The sequence below is a fragment of the Pseudophryne corroboree genome, chromosome 4 (assembly GCF_028390025.1).
Source record: "Pseudophryne corroboree isolate aPseCor3 chromosome 4, aPseCor3.hap2, whole genome shotgun sequence".
Lineage (NCBI taxonomy): Eukaryota > Metazoa > Chordata > Amphibia > Anura > Myobatrachidae > Pseudophryne > Pseudophryne corroboree.
In genome coordinates, this window is record NC_086447.1 from 38029855 (window position 1) to 38049765 (window position 19911).

The window sequence follows — 19911 nt, forward strand, 5'->3', positions numbered from 1 at the left end:
ACTTACCATTCATAAGGAAAGATGCTAGGCTGATCAGCCAGGCTGATCTGTGTTGTTTTAAAAGGGTTAAGAAAATATTACAATACAGACTTACCTAGGACTTAAACAGGAAAAAAACAGACGGAAACATCCCACCAACATTGCAGAAAAAAAACACCCTTCCTTTCTTTCTCAATCAAAATCATCTGTGCATTTAAGAGTATGTATATATCTTTCCAATTATAATCCTCATGATCTCTAAGAACAGAATGCAACCAATTTTGTATAAAACCAATTACATTGTGATTTGCATGTGACTGTACATACCTGTTTGTCACTTTGCTCTATCATGCTCAGTTAACATACAGCGGAACAACACCAGTAAATAGGAACCTGAACTTTTAACTCTAACAAGTGAAATCTTACACTCTCAGCCTAGATAACTGTGGTTTAATCTCAAACGAACTATGTACCACAAATTGATTTTCTGCATTGCTCTTCATGGAGTATTCATAAACACCATTACATCATTCAGTCTCCCAGCAACTCGCCCCTCTGTACATGTTGCCCCTTCAATTTTACACTCCCCTCTTATTAGCACTCATGAGCTTTTTACTTCCCTATAGTCATTGACAATAACATCTACAACCTGTCACCATAAAAACTTTCACAAACCTCTGACACCCACATTTATCTCTCTCGTCTACTTCTGATAGCTGGTGACATTTCACCAAATGACTAGACAGGGGGCGATCGGGCACCAGTCAGATTAATACAGTATCGATACGAGAGAACCAAAAATTGGACAATTAGACACTCCAAAATAGGAAAAAGAAAAAAACACCTGGTTTTTTACTTAAATGGATGGCATTGTCCTAGTTGGTGGTGCGCCCAGAGCCAGAGAGTACATGTACTGGGAAAAGGGAGAGAAAGAAGGCTCTTGTGTGGGCGCACTCTTTAAAAAAGAAGGAAAATTCATATGACATATGAAAAGAAATACTTAAAACATAACTTTTAATGTTGACATTTATAACGAAATTACCCATGTAGCTGATCCAGCACTACCAGCACTTATTGATTCGGGGCGGATTTCCCTGATGACAGATATAATTTCAATCTTACCTTAACTTAATTCCTTATCGGCAATTCTTCACTGACTATTTAACCAAAATCACAGATTTTATATCTCTTGCTCATGCTTTACTATTTTTTCGTGGACTCTCATCCGCGATCCACGGAGCACAATACCACAGATGTGGGATTTGATGAGCCGTGTCTAACGCAGAAAGCAGATCCACTTATTTGTACTTTACTAATTCATCTCTTTTCCTGTTAAACTGTCCTCATTCCTCTTTCTCTTATTTTCGTATATAGGTGCACTCTCATTGGTGTACTTTCATATAAATTCTCTACTATCATACCACGCTGCCAATGCCCGATCTCGTCCGATCTTGGAAGCCAAACAGCGTTGGGCCGGGTCAGTACCGGGAGAGGAGACCTCCTGCGAAAACCCGGTGTTGTAGAGCAGGGACTATTTCCCGTCTTATGTGAGTTGCGACGCCAACAGCATTATCACCACTCATTCTTACTTCTATTCTTTCATATTTGAGGCCTACGACCAATCATTGTGGCTTACCTCAGAAAGTCAGGTCCTTTTGAATGAAGAAGACTATCTATCTTTGAATCTAAGTAGCCCTATTGGGACGTACTTATCAAATAATCCTTATGACCACTCCTTGGTCCCATTAATACAGATATTCTGTACTGGTCAGGGGAAATGGGGGTAAGACGATCAAATGTCTACAACCATTCCAATCACACATTGTGATTAAACAGACCAGAACATTTTAAAATCTTTATCATTATACCTTTTTTCTATATGGATCTAGCTGGGTAATTTCGTTATAAATGTCAACATTAAAAGTTATGTTTTAAGTATTTCTTTTCATATGTCATAGGAATTTTCCTTCTTTTTAAAAGAGTGCGCCCACACAAGAGCCTTCTTTCTCTCCCTTTTCCCAGGACATTTCACCAAATCCAGGACCCAGCCACTTGCATCGCTCACATTCACCTGATTCACAGCAACATAGAAATACAGTTAACCTCATAAACATCACATGTCTTCCGTCACCCTCCAGAACACTAAACTGTGCCTGATGGAATGCACGCTCTGTTTGTAACAAATTAACATCCATCCGTGACCTCTTCATATCTAACAATTTAATCTGCTGGCTATAACAGAAACATGGCTCACACAATCAGACACAGCCTCCCCTGCAGCACTGGCACATGGTGGTCTCCACATTACACACACCTCCAGGCCTGGTAACCATAAAGGAGGAGGAGTTGGACTTTTACTTTCCCAATCTTTCGCATACACTGTTCTACAACAGGTTCCATCACTCACATTTACATCATTTGAAGTACATTCCATTAGGGTTTACTCTCCTTTCTCTCTGCGTGTTGCAGCTATCTATCACCCACCTGGACATCCCAAACAATTTCTGGAAGATAATTCTGCCTGGCTCCCTCACTTCCTATCCTCTGACATCTCCACCATTATCATGGGTGATTTCAATATTGCTATTGAGTGTCCAAAATCTGCTTCTCACGCCTCCAAACTACTCTCTCTAACATCCTCTCTTGGCATCTCCCAATGGACTGACTCCTCTACTCATCAGGAGGGCCACTGCCTTGATCTAGTATTCACCAGACTATGCTCCGTCTATGAACTCACTAATACTCCTTTCCCCCTCTCAGATCACAACTTATCATCTGCATGCTCTCCTCTGTTAATTCAAACTCTGTGTTGCTGAAGTCCTCCAATCCTCCTGAAACCCGCAGAAATATTAACACAATTAATCTTCAAGAACTTCTCACCTCGCTCCAACAATTGCTTTCATCTATTTATGCATTCACCTATCCCAAGATGGCTGTATCACACCTGAACGAGACTCTAGAACTAGCCCTTGATTAAGTGGCTCCAGCTACCCATCACACTCCACGTAGGCCTAGATGTCAACCGTGGCACTCTAAATTAACAAGACAACTACAAAAACTCATACATAAACTTGAACGTCACTGGCGTACAATAAATCGCATTTCAAGTGACTTCCTCACATATAAGACTGTCTACCACTCTTATAGAAATGCTCTGTACACTGCCAAAAAAACATATTTCCAAACTCTTATCTCTGCTCAAGCCTCAAACCCCAAATGACTCTTTAATACATGTAAATCACTTCTGAATCCTCCCTCACCTACCCCACCAGCCACTATCAAGGCACAGGATCTTGGTTCCTACTTCAATGAGAAGATTGATAAGATCTGAGATGAAATGGTATGCTCTTCGGCAACCAGTGACCTGCTCCATTCTTTACCTGAACCTTCTGGCATTCTCTCTTCATTTGATCCCACAAATGAAGATGAAGTATCATCACTCTTCTCATCCTGCTTCTCTACTACCTCTCCTCTTGATCCTTTACCCTCACAAATTAGTAAAGCTCTGCCTCTGATGCTCATCCCTACCTTAACTAACATCTGTAATCTCTCTCTCTCTAATGGTATTTTTCCTTCACTCTTCAAGAATGCAGTGATTACTCCCATTTTGAAAAAACAAAATTCTGACCCTAATGCTCTCTCAAACTACCATCCTATCTCTCAGCTCCCTTGTCTCTCTAAGCTACTTAAGAGACTTGCCTACACTCGACTCACACACTTTCTTAACTCACACACTTTATTGGACCCACTTCAGTCAGGCTTTCATTCCCAACACTCCACAGAGACAGCACTGACTAAAGTGGTTCATGATGTGGTCACTACGAAGTCTAAAGGCCATTACTCACTAATTATTCTTCTAGATCTTTCTGCTGCATTTGACACTGTTGACCACTCTCTTCTCATACAAACACTACAATCCCTAGGTCTTAAAGACACAGCCCTTTCTTGGTTCCTATCCTACCTATCTAATCGCTCCTTCAGTGGCTCCTTCAGTGTTCGCTTCTCTGAATCTACCTCCTCTTCGCTACCTCTTTCAGTTGGAGTACCGCAAGGCTCAGTCTTGGGTCCTCTGCTTTTCTCTATCTATACCTCATCTCTTGGTAAACTAATCAGCTCTTTTGGATTTCAGTATCATATGTAAGCAGATGATACTCAAATCTACCTATCCTCCCCTGATTTGTCCCTATCTGTACTGGGCTGTATCACTGAATGCCTTTCTGACATTTCATCTTGGATGACATCTCGCCACCTCAAACTTAAGTTAATTATATTTCCACCAGCCAATAGTAGGTACCAACCTGATAGCTATATCACTGTTGAAAACTTGACAATCTACCCTACCCCACAAGCTCGCTCCCTAGGTGTGATCCTTGACTCTGATCTGTCCTTTGTTTCCCACATTCAATTGTCTCAAGATCATGTTACATGCATCTAAAAAAAATATCCAAAATATGACCATACCTTACACAAGACACTGCTAAAACTCTAATCCATTCTCTCATTATCTCCTGCATTGATTATTGCAATAGTCTCCTAACTGGTCTTCCCAAAAAGAGACTCTCACCACTACAATCCATTATGAATGCAGCTGCGAGGCTAATCATCCTCGCTAGACAAACATCGTCTACAGATCCACTCTGTCAGTCCCTCCATTGGTTACCTGTATTCTACCATATTCAATATAAAATTATTTTACTGACACACAAGGCTATTAACCTAACTACACCAACGTACATCACTTCACTCATCTCATAATATCTCCCAATCCAACCTCTTTGCTCTTCACAAGACCTGCATCTCTCATCCACACTCATTACTTACTCCCACTCACGATTGCAGGACTTTCATCGGGCTGCACCCACTCTGTGGAATGCCCTACCACGCACAATTAGACTCTCCTCTAGTCTCCAAACCTTCAAGCATTCCCTGAAAACTCAACTCTTTAGGCAAGCTTATCAAATTCCAGAACCGCCCACATAACTTTCATAAACCTTCCTATCAAATTGCATCCACTCTGCACAGTCCACATATATCCTCACATGTTTTCTCATTCTTCACTTTCCCTTCCTCTCGACCCCGGTTCATCATTGCTGTAAGACCATATCATACAGCCCACCGAGAACCTTTGCAATCTGGCAACTATGCAATAGATGGCACCTATCCTTGTGTATCAATGCCTATTTCCTTATAGATTGTAAGCCTGCAAGCAGGGCCTTCCTACCTCTATGACTTATTGTTATTATCCAGTTTTGTTATATCATTGTTATTTCCAATTGTAAAGTACAGCGAAATTTGCTGTGCTATATAAGAAACTGTTAATAAATAAATAAATAAATAAATGTACTGTAATCCCTATTTTAGTCCAAATTGCTTTGTTAACAATCTCTTGTATGTATAACATTGGTAATGTCCCAGACAATTCAATGTGTCATTAAATAGAACATTTACTTTTCTTACAGATATCTCCGACCTCCTCTATGGATGGTTCTATGGTAGGGAAATGTAAAAGTACAAGTAAGTATTACAACATCAGTATAACAATTATACAGTACAATTTCCACAAAGATCTCTAATCCCTCTGACAATAACATTCCCTTACAGTACATGTATTAAAGTATCTGTGGATGTACTAGGTACTGCACTCATTGAAACTAATGTAAAACTTACATTGCTACTGACAAAAATTTAGTTTGTTAGCCTATAACTGTTCTACTAAAGTTCCTGTAAATTGTGCTGTATACATGCATATACCGTACTGTATATAATTCCTGCTGTTATACTTTTTAATCCAGAATACTCATGAAAAAAGAGTCCATCTTCAGAAGTAATTGGAACATCTTGAAACAAGACCCTGTTATAGGTGACAAAATGGCTGACGTCCATGTTTTATCTGTAGGAAGGCTCCTTTCTGGAAAGAAAACTTAGGGGGTTATTCCGAGTTGATCGCTCGCTAGCTGTTTTTAGCAGCCATGCAAATGCATAGTCGCCACCCACAGTGGAGTGTATTTTCGCTTTGCAAGTGTGCGAACGCCTGTGCAGCCGAGCTCTGCAAAAACATTTTGTGCAGTTTGTGAGTAGGTCTGAACTTTCTCAGCCCTTGTGATCACTTCAGCCTGTCTGACGTCAGACACCCGCCCTGTAAACGCTTGGACACGCCTGCGTTTTTCAACCACTCCCAGAAACCGGTCAGTTGCCACCCACAAACACCTTCTTCATGTCAATCTCCTTCTTCATTAAATCCATCGCTCAGCAACGTTCAGCTTTGAACCCGTACGATGCGCCTGTGCATTGCTGTGCATACGCATGCGCAGTAGTTACCTGATCACTGTGCTGCGAAAAACAACAGCGTGCGATCAGGTCAGAATGACCCCCTTAGTGAGGAGCAGTATTGAAGATAAGACAAGTATTCGTAGCCAAGGCTTCCATCGATGTGGGTAATGGTTTACGTGAAGGGCAGTCAGTGGGAACACTAAGATCAAATATAGGATAAGGGATCCACAGTGCCCAATTACAGAGTACATAAAGAAATAAGCAAAACAAGAAAACAGTGACTCACACTTCAAGACAATATAGGACAAGTGCAGGGTATATACACATATCTGAGTCAGCAGACGACACTGACATAAGTAAAAGGATGGCAGAAAACCAAGGGACTTGGTGCCGTCGAGGGGGCTATGGAGTATAAGATGGTTTAAGTAAGAGAAGATTTCAAATTAGAGAAACTCCCGCACCAGGTTTTTGATTAATAGTATTATATAGGGAATATTAATGGCGTGACAATTTGTGTTGACAAAACAAATATTTCAACACAAGTCCATATGAGTGGTGCTGCTTGTTGATTTAAATATACATATGCAAATAGAGCAAGAAAAAAGGAAATCAACTTTAATTAGCAGCACTCTTTCCCTTCCACAAGAAAATTAATTCTTCTTTAATAAAATATCATATTTATAATTTTATTAGTATTCTTATAAAAATAAAGGAGTTCCAATACCCATATGTGATGTAGATATCTTTATTGTCATCACATATGATGTATTATGTGTCCCCTTATTTTAAGGTGTCATGTAGAGGGAAATATAAAATTATTAGAGACAGAAAAACGTGTGAAGAAAAAATAAATAAATTTACGTGAATAGAGATATTTAAAAGAAATTATTAAAAGCAAGTGCGCTGTCTTAATTCTGTAAATTAATCTAATACCTGTGATTTACATTGATGGGGGGTCATTCCAAGTTGTTCGCTAGCTGCTTTCGGTCGCTGCGCGGCAATTAGGTGAAAAAGCGGCATTTCTGTGCATGCGTATGGTGCGCAGTGCAAACGCGCGACGTACTTTCACACAAAACTATGCAGTTTCACACAAGGTCTAGCGTCGCTTTACAATCGCACTGCTGATCGGTGAGTGATTGACAGGAAGTGGCTATTTCAGGGCGGAAACTGACTGTTTGGGGAGTGTGTTTAAAAACGCAATCGTGCCCTATAAAAACGCAGGAGTGGCTGGGGAAACGGGGGAGTGGCTGGCCGAACGCAGGGCGTGTTTGTGACATCAAATCAGGAACTAAACAGTCTGAAGTGATCGCCTGCTAGGAGTAAGTTTCGAGCTGCTCAGAAACTGCACAATCTTTTTTTGGAGCAGTTCTGCGATCCTTTCGTTCGCACTTCTGCTCAGCTAAGATACACTCCCAGAGGGCGGCGGCCTAGCGTTTGCACCGCTGCTAAAAGCAGCTAGAGAGCGATCAACTCGGAATGAGGGCCGATGTTCCTTAGATAACCACTGGCTGCTTTTGCCAGTGATGTTTTAGGAGGGTTACAAATGTATCAATGTTTGCATGTTGTAAACACAATTCTTAGTTCAATGATCAGAATGCAACATTTGTTGCTACTGGATGATATAATTAAAGTGTCTAACACAAAAATATACTGTGGACTATGTTCCTGTTCTAAATTACTAAATATTAAATGTTCCTGCTTTCTATATATACGATGATGCCAGCTAAATTATGCACTGATAATCTCTATTGTCAGCTTCTTCCAGCTAGGTTTTTGAGGAATAATGCCTAAGAAGCATGTCAAATTTCTTGACACTTTAAGAGCTCCCCACAGTAATTGTTTTGAGCAGACTCAAGTATTCAATATTATTTCTTCCTCATATATCCAGATGCTAGGGATATTTAATCCAATATTGCAATATGAAGTGTATTCCTACTTTAAATAATATATATTGGACGCTGGACAAGGCCGTCTTTTCATATGGGCTCAATGGGCTCTTGCCCAAGGGCCCCAGGAGTTTAAGGGCCATAGGCTGATAGCTGAGTGTCCCCTCTTTCCAGGGGTACCAGATTTTTGAAAATCGGCCATGGGGAACCGGAGATATCCGACGTGAAACCAGTGGTCCCCATCCAAACCTGTTAATTGCTCTTCCCAGCCAGATATCTCAGGTTCTGTCTGACTTAGAGTTTTTCTGAGGATATAATCCAAAATCTGTGACTCTCCCCTTTCAGTGAACACTGGCAGCTTGTCTCTGCTATGCCCATAACCAGAGATATCAGCCTTCAAGCAGATGATCCCTGCTCCAGCTCCACACGCCTAATATGCAGTTTTAGATTTTCGTTGGTGAATTGCTCTGGCTCCTGAACTCTGAACCCCAAGTCCCCAGAACCATCTGAAAGGTGGAACTCTCTAGTTTTTTATCACATAAAACTAAGAAATATATTTTCAGGAACTTGAGATATCTGCAGTCAATCAAGCTGCCCTCCCACAAAAAAATAATAAATATTAGGCCCACTCCACTATCCACCCCTTCCCTATATATTAAACACCCCATACCACCCTGGAAGTAATGTACCAGGGCCCCTTCATTCAGCCCAATGCCCCTTCTACAGTTTAGCCCCATCTGTGCAGTAAAGGCAAAATTAGCAGAAATTACTGCTCCATGTCCTACATGCTGAGAGGAAGATAGAACGCGCCCTACCACCCGCAGGACATCAAAGCTGCCGCTGATAGCACCCCCCACCCCTACCTCTGAAGGATGGGTAGGGGCCCAGCGCATTCCTGTGCCCAGGGGCCTACACTACTGTTAAGACGGCCCTGACGCTGGATGATCTCCGCTTATCTTAGGCTGCTGTTGTCTCTTATTGAATTATTCACACTTTATTATTCACCTGGTAAAGGGACAATGTCAGTGTAGGTCTCTTTATTCGTAGCACAAGCCAGGCTGAGTTGCTGTTATATTGTGTTTTTTACATCCACAGATAGCAATTTGAATGCCTGTTCTAATTTATATATCTGGTTGATATTACCTTAAGCAGTGCAGGTATACACTTGTAATGCTTCAAAAGGAATTTTTGGTTTTACTCAAAAAATTCGATGTGAGTTACCTCTTTTGAATGTGGATAATTATCTTAGCAGGGAGGAGAACCATAAATGTTGGCATATTATAAATCTCCTCTTATGGATACTGCAATATGAAATGTATTCCTGCCTTCAATTCCTAGATAGTGATATATGTTCAATGCTGAATAGTCACTTCCAATATTATAGCTGCTATTATCTCATGCTGAATTGCTCAGGCTTTATTGATCAGGAATAATATAAATATGGACCTCTATATTCCTAGCACTGTTTGATTGATAATGTAACAGATTCAGTTGCTATTATCTTGTATTTTATCATATACATAGATATATAAGTAAGAGAAGGAAAGGCATATGAGGGAAGAGGGCCCTGTACGGAAGAGTTTACAATCTAAAGGGGAGTGGCAGATAGACGGATGACACAGATGGGGTAGACAGTGAGAGTGGAACAGAAGGTTAGGATGACATTTGGCTGGATTTGGTGTAGAAATGGGTCTTGAGAGCCTGTTTAATGTTTGTAGAGAGGTGGAGAGTCAGAGGGATAGATGTAAAGTATTCCAGTTACAGGTACCAGCACGTGAAAAATCTTGGAGGTAGGAGTGGGAAGAGGTAATCAGTAGGCAGGAGACAGTGGTGCAAGTGTGTGGGTACGGGTGGTACGGCATACCCGTAAGAATGTAGCCGTGGGTACGCCGTACCCACACCGACAGGCCGCCGCTCCTCTTCCCTCCCTCCCTCTGCTGCTCCCCGCCGTCCCCGCCGCACCGCCGCTGATGTGAGGGAAGGAGAGCGCAGCCTTCGCCTCTCCTTCCCCTCAGTCTCCGGCGGCTGTCTCAGTTTAATTCAGCGCCGATCCGTGATCCAATCAGAGCTCGCGGGTGCGAGCTCTGATTGGCTCACGGATCGGCGCTGAATTAAACTGAGACAGCCGCCGGAGACTGAGGGGAAGGAGAGGCGCAGGCTGCGCTCTCCTTCCCTCACACAGACAGGACGGCGACGGCAGCGGCAGCGGTGAGCAGGGGAGGGGGGGCATGTATACCTAACACTGGGGGATATCTGGCACTGGTGGGGGGCATGTATACCTGGCACTGGGGGATATCTGGCACTGGGGGGGGCATGTATACCTGGCACGGGGGGCTATCTGGCACTGGGGGATATCTGGCACTGGGGGGGGCATGTATACCTGGCACTGGGGGATATCTGGCACTGGGGGCATATCTGTCACTGGGGGGGGCATGTATACCTGGCACTGGGGGATATCTGGCACTGGGGGGGCATGTATACCGGGCACTGGGAGCATATCTGGCACTGGGGGACTTGTGTACCTGGCACTGGGAGCATATCTGGCACTGGGGGACTTGTGTACCTGGCACTGGGGGATATCTGGCACTGGGGGCATATCTGGCACTGGAAGGACATGTGTATCTGGCACTGGGGGCATATCTGGCACTGGGGGGCATATCTGGCACTGGGGGGACATGTGTATCTGGCACTGTGGCCATATCTGACACTGAGGGCATATCTGGCAATGGGGGCATACTTGTGTATCTGGCACTGGGGGCATTTCTGTATCTGGCACTGGGGGCATATCTGGCACTGTGGGCATATCTGGCACTGGGGGCATACTTGTGTATCTGGCACTGTGGGGGCATTTCTGTATCTGGCACTGGGGGGGCAATGTATATTTGACACAGTGGGGGCATTTGTGTATCTGGCCCTGTGGGGCAATGTGTATCTGACACTGTGAGGCAATGTATATCTGGCACTCTGGGGGCATTTGTGTATCTGGCACTGTGAGGCAATGTGTATCTGGCACTGTGAGGCAATGTGTATCTGGCACTCTGGGGACATTTGTGTATCTGGCACTCTGGGGGCATTTGTGTATCTGGCACAGTGAGGCAATGTGTATCTGGCACTGTGGGGCAATGTATATCTGGCACTGTGGGGCAATGTGTATCTGGCACTATTGGGGTCATACGTGTATCTGCCCCTCCCCCCATATGTGTATCACGCCCCCATTTTCATTGGCAACGCCCCATGTGGCATTTGGCCACACCCATTTTTTTTTGCGCGCGCGCCACACAGTACCCGTAAGACATTTTTTCTACTTGCACCACTGGCAAGAGAGGCAGCGTCATTAGCAGAGGATGGAGAGGAGTGTAAAGGCAGATAAGATGAGCGATGTAAATGGAAGAGGAGTGGGTGAGGGCTTTGGAAGTGAATGTGAGAAGCTTGAGTTGGATTCTGAAAGGGAAGGGGAACCAGTGATGGGCTTGTAAGAGAGGGGAGGTGGATGTAGTACATTTGGTGAGGAAGATGAGCCTGGCTGCAGCATTGAGGACAGATTGGAGATGTGAAATGCATTTGTCAGGGATGCCAAATAGTAGGAGATTACAGTAGTCCAGTCTGGAGATGACCAGAGAGTGGATAAGGGTATTAGAAGCATACTGGGCGAGAAAGGGTCAGACCCTGGAAATATTTTTTTAGATGAAAATGTCAGGTTTGTGAGAGGTGCTGAATGTGTGCTTTAAAGGGGACGCAATTGTCAAGGGTTACACTGAATAAGATGTGTGGAGACTGTTAATATGGGGTATTGGTGCTGAAAAAGAAAATAACTCTCCTGTCTCATCTGTGGGAATAAGGAGGTGGAATAATTCTGTCTTGGTGTGAGTGCATTGCCACACAGACTGTAATGTACCTTCCTAAATACTTGCCCATCCCCCACCCCCTTTAAGAATTGGGATTTCACATGTGAGGTCAGACTTTTTTTATGTTGTTTTATTAATCTGTAAATTTCCTGGGTTAGCGCCACGGTGGAACAATTATTGCTTAAATCATGTTTATTTCTGGATTATTGGTGAAAACCTCTGGTGTACCCACACGCTGCCATTCCAGGTGTTTTGTGCTCTTTTTGTGATCCTTTTGTTAAACATTCTATGGAAGCCCAAATATATTATTTATAATATATTATTATATTAATAAATAAAATAAACTTGCAACTGCTTTTCCTCTTAGGAATATAAGAAATAAGTATGTTTGTTAGACAATGTTCAGTATTGATTTGTTTTTACAGATGTACAGTAACTAGAGATGAGCGGGTTCGGTTCCTCGAGATCCGAACCCCCCCCGAACTTCACCTATTTTACACGGTTCCGAGGCAGCCACGGATCTTCCCGCATTACTCGGTTAACCCGAGCGCGCCCGAACGTCATCATCCCACTGTCGTATTCTCGCAAGATTCATATTCTATATAAGGAGCCGCGCGTCCCCACCATTTTCACTCGTTTTTTGGAGATGATAGTGAGAGGACGTGGCTGCGTTCTCTCAGTTTCTGTGTTCACTGTTCAGTGTGCTGCAAATATCTGTGCTCAGTGTGCTGCAAATATCTACGTTCTCTGCCTGAAAACGCTCCATATCTGTGCTGCACTGTAGGAGGATAGTGCAGAATTTTGCTGACCACCAGTATATATATATTTATATATATTTATAGGTAGCGGTAATAGGTTCGGCACTCAGTGTGGGTATGCTGGAATACTTGCTGCGGTGCCCTCTGTGATCTATAGCCAGATCAATATAGCAAAGGAGGAATCAGCGGCACTCAGCAGACTGTGTTGCAAGGTGAAAAAATTCTTTAATGCAGTTCTATGGCGTTTCGGGGACAAAGTGCCGAACCTATTACCGCTACCTGTATTGAATACCCTGTACGCTACTATGCTGGTAGTGTAATACAGGGAATATTCTGGTTAAGGCACCAAAGGGACTCTATCCACTGACTTTGCTTACATACTCCCGGAACAGAGACTCATTGCTTTTGAGTGTGATTATTATTTTTAAACACTTTGAGTGTTATACCCACAGTCCATTGTGGCCCAGTCACCATCAGTATCCAGCAAGAAGTGTGCAATATGTCAGTGACAGATTCGGATGTTGAAGCAGCCTGGGAACTGGCGCAACTTGATGCAAAAGAACGCTACAGTTACTCAGATGCAGAGGCCCAAGCTATTCTAATCAAACAAAAGTTGGATGATGATCCCACGACCTCTACGACAGAGGAGCTATACCGCCAATGGCAGAGATTAAAACAACGCGAATGTGATTTCATGTATCATGGGATTACTTTATCGGACTATTACCGCAGTAATCAAATACCCAGGGGGTTTAGGATTCGGAACACCCCCACTATTGGGCGATATAGTATATCCTTCTGTAGGCGCTGGGTGGCAATATTACTCAAATGTTCCATGGACCTGATGCTATTGGTAGTAGAAGAGTCTACCCGCGAATTGACACTGATTAAGGAGCAATTAACAGCTTTTGAAAGTGCTCACAAAGCAACATTGTCAGCGGATACAACTACTAATTGGCTCAACAAAATCCAGGTCCAGATGGAGCAATATAGGAGTAATCTGATCAAGTATAAGAAAGAAAAACTTCATAAAGTTCAAGCAGATTACTAACAAAGGAGGGTTTATGCATGGCTCAGCAATACCAACTCAGCCTATGAGCGGCCATTGCAGCATAGGAGACATCGACAACGTAAATAGTTGTTTGATCATACTGATTCCAGCACGTCAGTGAGTGAAAATGAGCAACCCAGCACTCCCTCCACATCCACCACAGCGACCTACCCTTTAGGGGTAGCTACCCGATCTGGCAATCGCCCCATCCCCGGACGAGGCGGTCGGTGCAGAACAAGAGGATACAAAACGCGATGACCCCCACGCCGTTGACGGATTTAGTGATTAATCTATCATCAACCCCTCTTATACCTGTTAAGCTCAAGGTTTTATCAAGAGGGCTGTCATTTGTGCCAACCACAAAGCCGGATGCTTTTTCTGCACAAGTGGAAAACTACGAATTTAACAGGACATTGCACCTTAAAGAACATTTTGGTGACACAGTAGAGCCTAAACGGGTTGTTGATATTCCTGATAAATTAAGAAAAGTGGCACCTAGATCTAAGTTTGATCCAAATACCAATAACCCGTCTATCAGGACTTTTTCTAGGATGAGGGAATATTCATATGAATAGGCCTCCACCGTCACACGTTATCCTAACCTTACTGTCCAAGAGTTGACTGCCTTGAAAGACTTGTCCCTGAGGACGGATCTTATAATAAGAGAAGCTGACAAGGGAGGAGCTGTTGTTATACAGGACTTATCGGAGTATAAGTGGTAAGTTTTTGCGAACGAGAAACCCTGGTTAAACTCCGAAGTCCGTTCATTGCTAAAGTCAAGGGACATAGCTTTTAAAATAGGGGATAAGGAAGCATACTCAATTGCTAGAGCGGATTTGAGGAGAGGGATAAAAAAGGCTAAAAGGGAATTTTCAATTAAAATGGAGGATAAGTTAAAGCAGTGTAATGACCCTAAGAGTATGTGGCGTAGTCTGCAAGATATTACGGATTATAAACCTAGGAAGGCGGCGTCAAGTGCAGTAAATAGCACTATGGCGGAAGATTTAAATGTCTTTTACTCAAGATTTGATAGACATGATTCAACTAGTGTTGAAGCGGTTGGGATTAGACCTGGCGAGGCCTCGTTAGTCTTGGATGAGCAAGAGGTGCTGAAGTGTCTCAGAGGTGTTAGTACGGGCAAATCTGCTGGCCCAGACGGGATTCAAGGAAAAGTTCTCAGAAAATGCTGTAATGAATTAGCTGGAATTTTTACAGTAATATTTAATATCTCTCTGCAGGTCTGTAAAATACCAAAGTGTTTTAAGTATACAGAAATTATCCCTATACCCAAAAAGGGTGTACCAAAGTGTTTAGATGATTATCGGCCCATTGCGCTAACATCATTAGTTATGAAATGCTTCGAACGGCTGGTGTTAAAACATATTAGATCCCACTTTCCTGCGAACTTTGATCCTTTTCAATTTGCATATCTGTAGAACAGGTCTACAGAGGACGCAGCCCTGACTGTTTTACATCAGGCACAGACCCACTTAGAGAAGAAAGGGACTTATGTGAGAATTTTATTTGTGGATTTTAGTTCCGCGTTTAATACTATTGTACCAGCATCTTTGGTCTCTAAGCTTTTTAACCTAGGCGTAAATGGGTTCACGTGCAATTGGATTTTAAATTTTTTGACAACTAGGCCGCAAGTAGTTAGGCTTGGTAAATTTATGTCTGGTGAGATCTGTATAAGTACGGGGGTCCTACAAGGGTGTGTCCTGAGCCCGCTACTATATTCTCTATTTACGTATGATTGTTTTTCAACTTTTGATTCCGTTAAAGTGGTGAAATTTGCAGACGACACGGCGGTTGTCGGTTTGATAAGTGGTAACGATGAGTCATTTTATAGATCCGAAATTTTACGCTTACTGGAATGGAGTAAAGCAAACTGTTTGGTTTTAAACATGTCTAAAACAAAGGAGATGGTTGTTGATTTTAGGCGGGGTTGTAATAGACCAATATTTCCCGTGTCTTTGGACGGAAAGCCAATTGAGGAGGTGGTCTCTTTTAAATTTTTGGGCACATATATTACAAATGACTTAACTTGGTCTTTGAACAGTCTTTTTTTGATTAAAAAGGCGCAGCAACGCCTTTTCTTTTTGAGGAGGCTTAGAGCTGTTTGTTTAAGCACAAGCACTTTAGTTAGGTTCTATCATAGTATTGTAGAGAGTGTTTTAACGTACGGGATGATAGTGTGGTTTGGAAATTGCACTGTAGCGGAACGAATAGCTTTCGAGAGGGTGGTTAAAACTGCCAGTAGGATCACTGGGGTGCCTCTGCCAAGTATAAAGGACTCGTATACTAGAAATGTATTAAGGAAAGCTAGGAGTATATTCACTGATGAGAGTCATCCAAATTGTTTGATCTTCAAAAGATTGCCATCTTTAAAACGGTTCAGGAGTATCCGCGCTCATACAAACCGCATGTCAAACAGCTTTTTTCCAACTGCTGTCCGGCTATTAAATGATCATTAGGTTGTGTGCAAATGTTTTCCAAAATGTGGCATAATGTTACTGTTACCTTATGGCATTGTGAGGCTCTGATTGTATTTTCATTGACATTTCGTTGTTGATTTTGTTAATGACAAATAAAGTATATTATTATTATTATTATTATTATTATGTGGCAGAGAGTATTCGACAGCTTTCGGACTCAGCTACATATAAATGCTTAACGTTTGATACCACTGCACAATATAAGAGGGAACTTGATTTACTCTTGTCACATTCTTTAACAGCTGGTATATTGTCTTACGAGCAGGTACAGGCTATGACAGTGGATTGTCCCACTGTGCCTTTATTTTATACTGTGCCAAAAGTACACAAGTCCTTATCTAATCCTCCGGGCCGACCCATTGTGTCGGCTAGAAATTCATTATATCATCCTGTTTCTATCTTTTTGGACGCATACTTGAATCCATGTATTCAAGCAGTACCCTCGTATTTGAAAGATACCACTGCATTGTTGATACTTTTACAACAGATTGCTATACCCTCGGACCAATTATCTTTGTGTTGTGCAGATGTTACCAGCCTCTACACCTGCATCCCACACGATGCAGGTGTGGAGGCAGTACGGGCCTTAATTAGCAACAATCCTTTGTATCTGGGTCCAGCAATTGAAGTATTTTTGCAGCTATTAACTTTAGTATTGACCCGTAATTACTTCACGTTTAATGGTCGCATATATCTCCAGCTGGCGGGCTGTTTGATGGGGTCCCCAGTGGCTCCATCGTACGCCAATGACTACATGTATACCATAGAAACCAAATTATTTGGCTCTACACTTGGATCATATATGTACTTCTATAAGAGGTACATAGATGACCTGTTGATCTTTTGGCATGGGCCAGCATTGACGCTATCGAGGCTTTTAGATGAACACAATGCCTCGGATGGCGCCGTGAAGTTCAGCTATCAGATTTCAGACCATGAAGTTCATTTTTTGGATGTGGCCATTACCCTAGAGGTCGGGGTCATACAGACTAATCTATACGAATAGCCCACTGATAGGAACTCTGTGTTGCACCATGAGAGCTTTTATCCTCTCTCTACTCATAAGGGCCTCCCATATTCCCAGTTATTGTGGGCAAGGAGAATTATCTCCAACCCACAACAGACAATTGATACGATGGACCAGATGGTAACCAAATTCGAAGAGCGAGGTTACCAAAGGTCAGAACTTTTGGCTAGCAAAATCTAAAGCTCTGATCCACACGAGGGAAGCCTTACTGAACAATACAACCGTTCGAGCAACGGACAAGACCCAAGAGATTCCAAGAATCCCGTGGGTTAATAGGTACACGATAGCCACTACTACATTGGTAAGTCAGGCAAAAAAACTGTGGCCGATGGTTAATACTGACAAGACGTTACCAGCCTTAGTAGGAACCAAATTACTCCCTAGTTACACCAGGGGGAAAAGCATTGCAGATAGAATAGTTAAATTAGATATTTACCCTTTAACTAAATCTGTGCAATCACACTTTCTGCGGCCCAAGGTTGGGTGTTTTCGATGCTTAGGCTGCTCTACTTGTAATACTCTTATGACGGGCTCCACATTTAGCCACCCTCAGACAGGGAAGAAATTTAAAATCCGGCATAGAGTAACGTGTACCACTACTCATGTAATCTATATGCTAAAGTGTCCCTGTGGACTTGCCTACATTGGCAAGACCCAGAGGCAGTTTTGGGAACGTATGGCACTCCATTGTAGTGCCATCAAACAGGCTATCGAGAAGGGGGCCAGTGAGCAACCGGTGGCCCGGCACTGCATGCTGGCTAGGCACACGGTAGCCAGTATGCGGGCTATCATTATAGATCATGTCCCTCTGTCGCATCGGGGTGGGGATCGGAACAAAATCCTCCTGCAACGTGAAAGCAGGTGGATTTTTGTCCTTAATACCCAGTCACCACGGGGTTTGAATGAGACCCTGGGCCTTCAATGCTTTTTATGAATACAATGGTCTTAAAGTATATATACATTCATGATGTTAAGTACTATACTCCCATTGCATTTAGTGACCAGAGTGTTTAGTTTGATATCTACTGCTGGTACCTACTGCTGGTACTGCTGGTACCTCGATACTATTATGCAATAGGTCACTTACGGAGGGTTTGCACTTTAATATTATAGCATTTCATTATTATTACGGCAACGGTGGTGCTGACCGCTATCTAGTACTTGTGGGTTCAACTTATTCACTTTATGTCTTCTCTTGTTGTTTGTGATTGTTTTGTTTAAATATAGGCACTGTCTATAATGGTTTTAAAATTGTGTCTTGTTATAGTAGTTGCTTAGAAACAGGGGTTCGACTTCCGGGATCGGCTCCCTGCCCGGCGCTGTCTGCTGACATCAGTGCCCGGTGACCCGTGCGCAGCGCGGACGGACGCAACGCTGGCGGTGGCGCTGGACAGGTGAGTTGAATCCTTGCAATGATTACTTGTTTTGTTGGGTATAAATATGTTCAATGTGTGTGTGTACTTGTATATGATTTGTCCGTGAAGACGGGGCTTTGTCCCCGAAACGCCGTAGGACTGCATGAAATAATTTTTTTACCTTGCAACACAGTCTGCTGAGTGCCGCTGATTCCTCCTATGCTATATATATATATATATATATATATATATATATAGCAGTACGGTACAGTAGGCCATTGCTCTACCTCTGTGTCGTCAAGTATATAATCCATACCTGTGCTGCATTGTAGTTTTGCGCAGTATATAGTAGGAGGACAGTGCATAATTTTGCTGACCACCAGTATATATATATAGCAGTATGCTACAGTAGTCCATTGCTCTACCTCTGTGTCATCAAGTATACTATCCATATCTGTGCTGCATTGTAGTTGTGCGCAGTATATAGTAGGAGGACAGTGCAGAATTTTGCTGACCACCAGTATATATATATATATATATATATATATATATAGCAGTACGGTACAGTAGCCCATTGCTCTACCTCTGTGTCGTCAAGTATACTATCCATATCTGTGCTGCATTGTAGTTGTTCGCAGTATATAGTAGGAGAACAGTGCAGAATTTTGTTAACCACCAGTATATATATATAGCAGTACGGTACAGTAGTCCATTGCTCTACTTCTGTGTCGTCAAGTATACTATCCATATCTGTGCTGCATTGTAATTTTGCGCAGTATATAGTAGGAGGACAGTGCAGAATTTTGCTGACCACCAGTATATATATATATATAGCAGTACGGTACAGTATTCCATTGCTCTACCTCTGTGTCGTCAAGTATACTATCCATATCTGTGCTGCATTGTAGTTGTGCGCAGTATATATTAGGAGGACAGTGCAGAATTTTGCTGACCACCAGTATATATATATATATAGCAGTACGGTACAGTAGTCCATTGCTCTACTTCTGTGTCGTCAAGTATACTATCCATATCTGTGCTGCATTGTAATTGTGCGCAGTATATAGTAGGAGGACAGTGCAGAATTTTGCTGACCACCAGTATATATATATATAGCAGTACGGTACAGTAGTCCATTGCTCTACCTCTGTGTCGTCAAGTATACTATCCATATCTGTGCTGCATTGTAGTTGTGCGCAGTATATATTAGGAGGACAGTGCAGAATTTTGCTGACCACCATTATA

The 19911-nt window shown here is 42.6% G+C and overlaps 1 pseudogene; it reads left to right on the forward strand.

The window, feature by feature from the left end:
• The first annotated feature begins 1386 nt into the window (after window positions 1–1386).
• LOC134913727 (5S ribosomal RNA) lies at window positions 1387–1505 on the forward strand (annotated as a pseudogene).
• Window positions 1506–19911: the final 18406 nt, after the last annotated feature.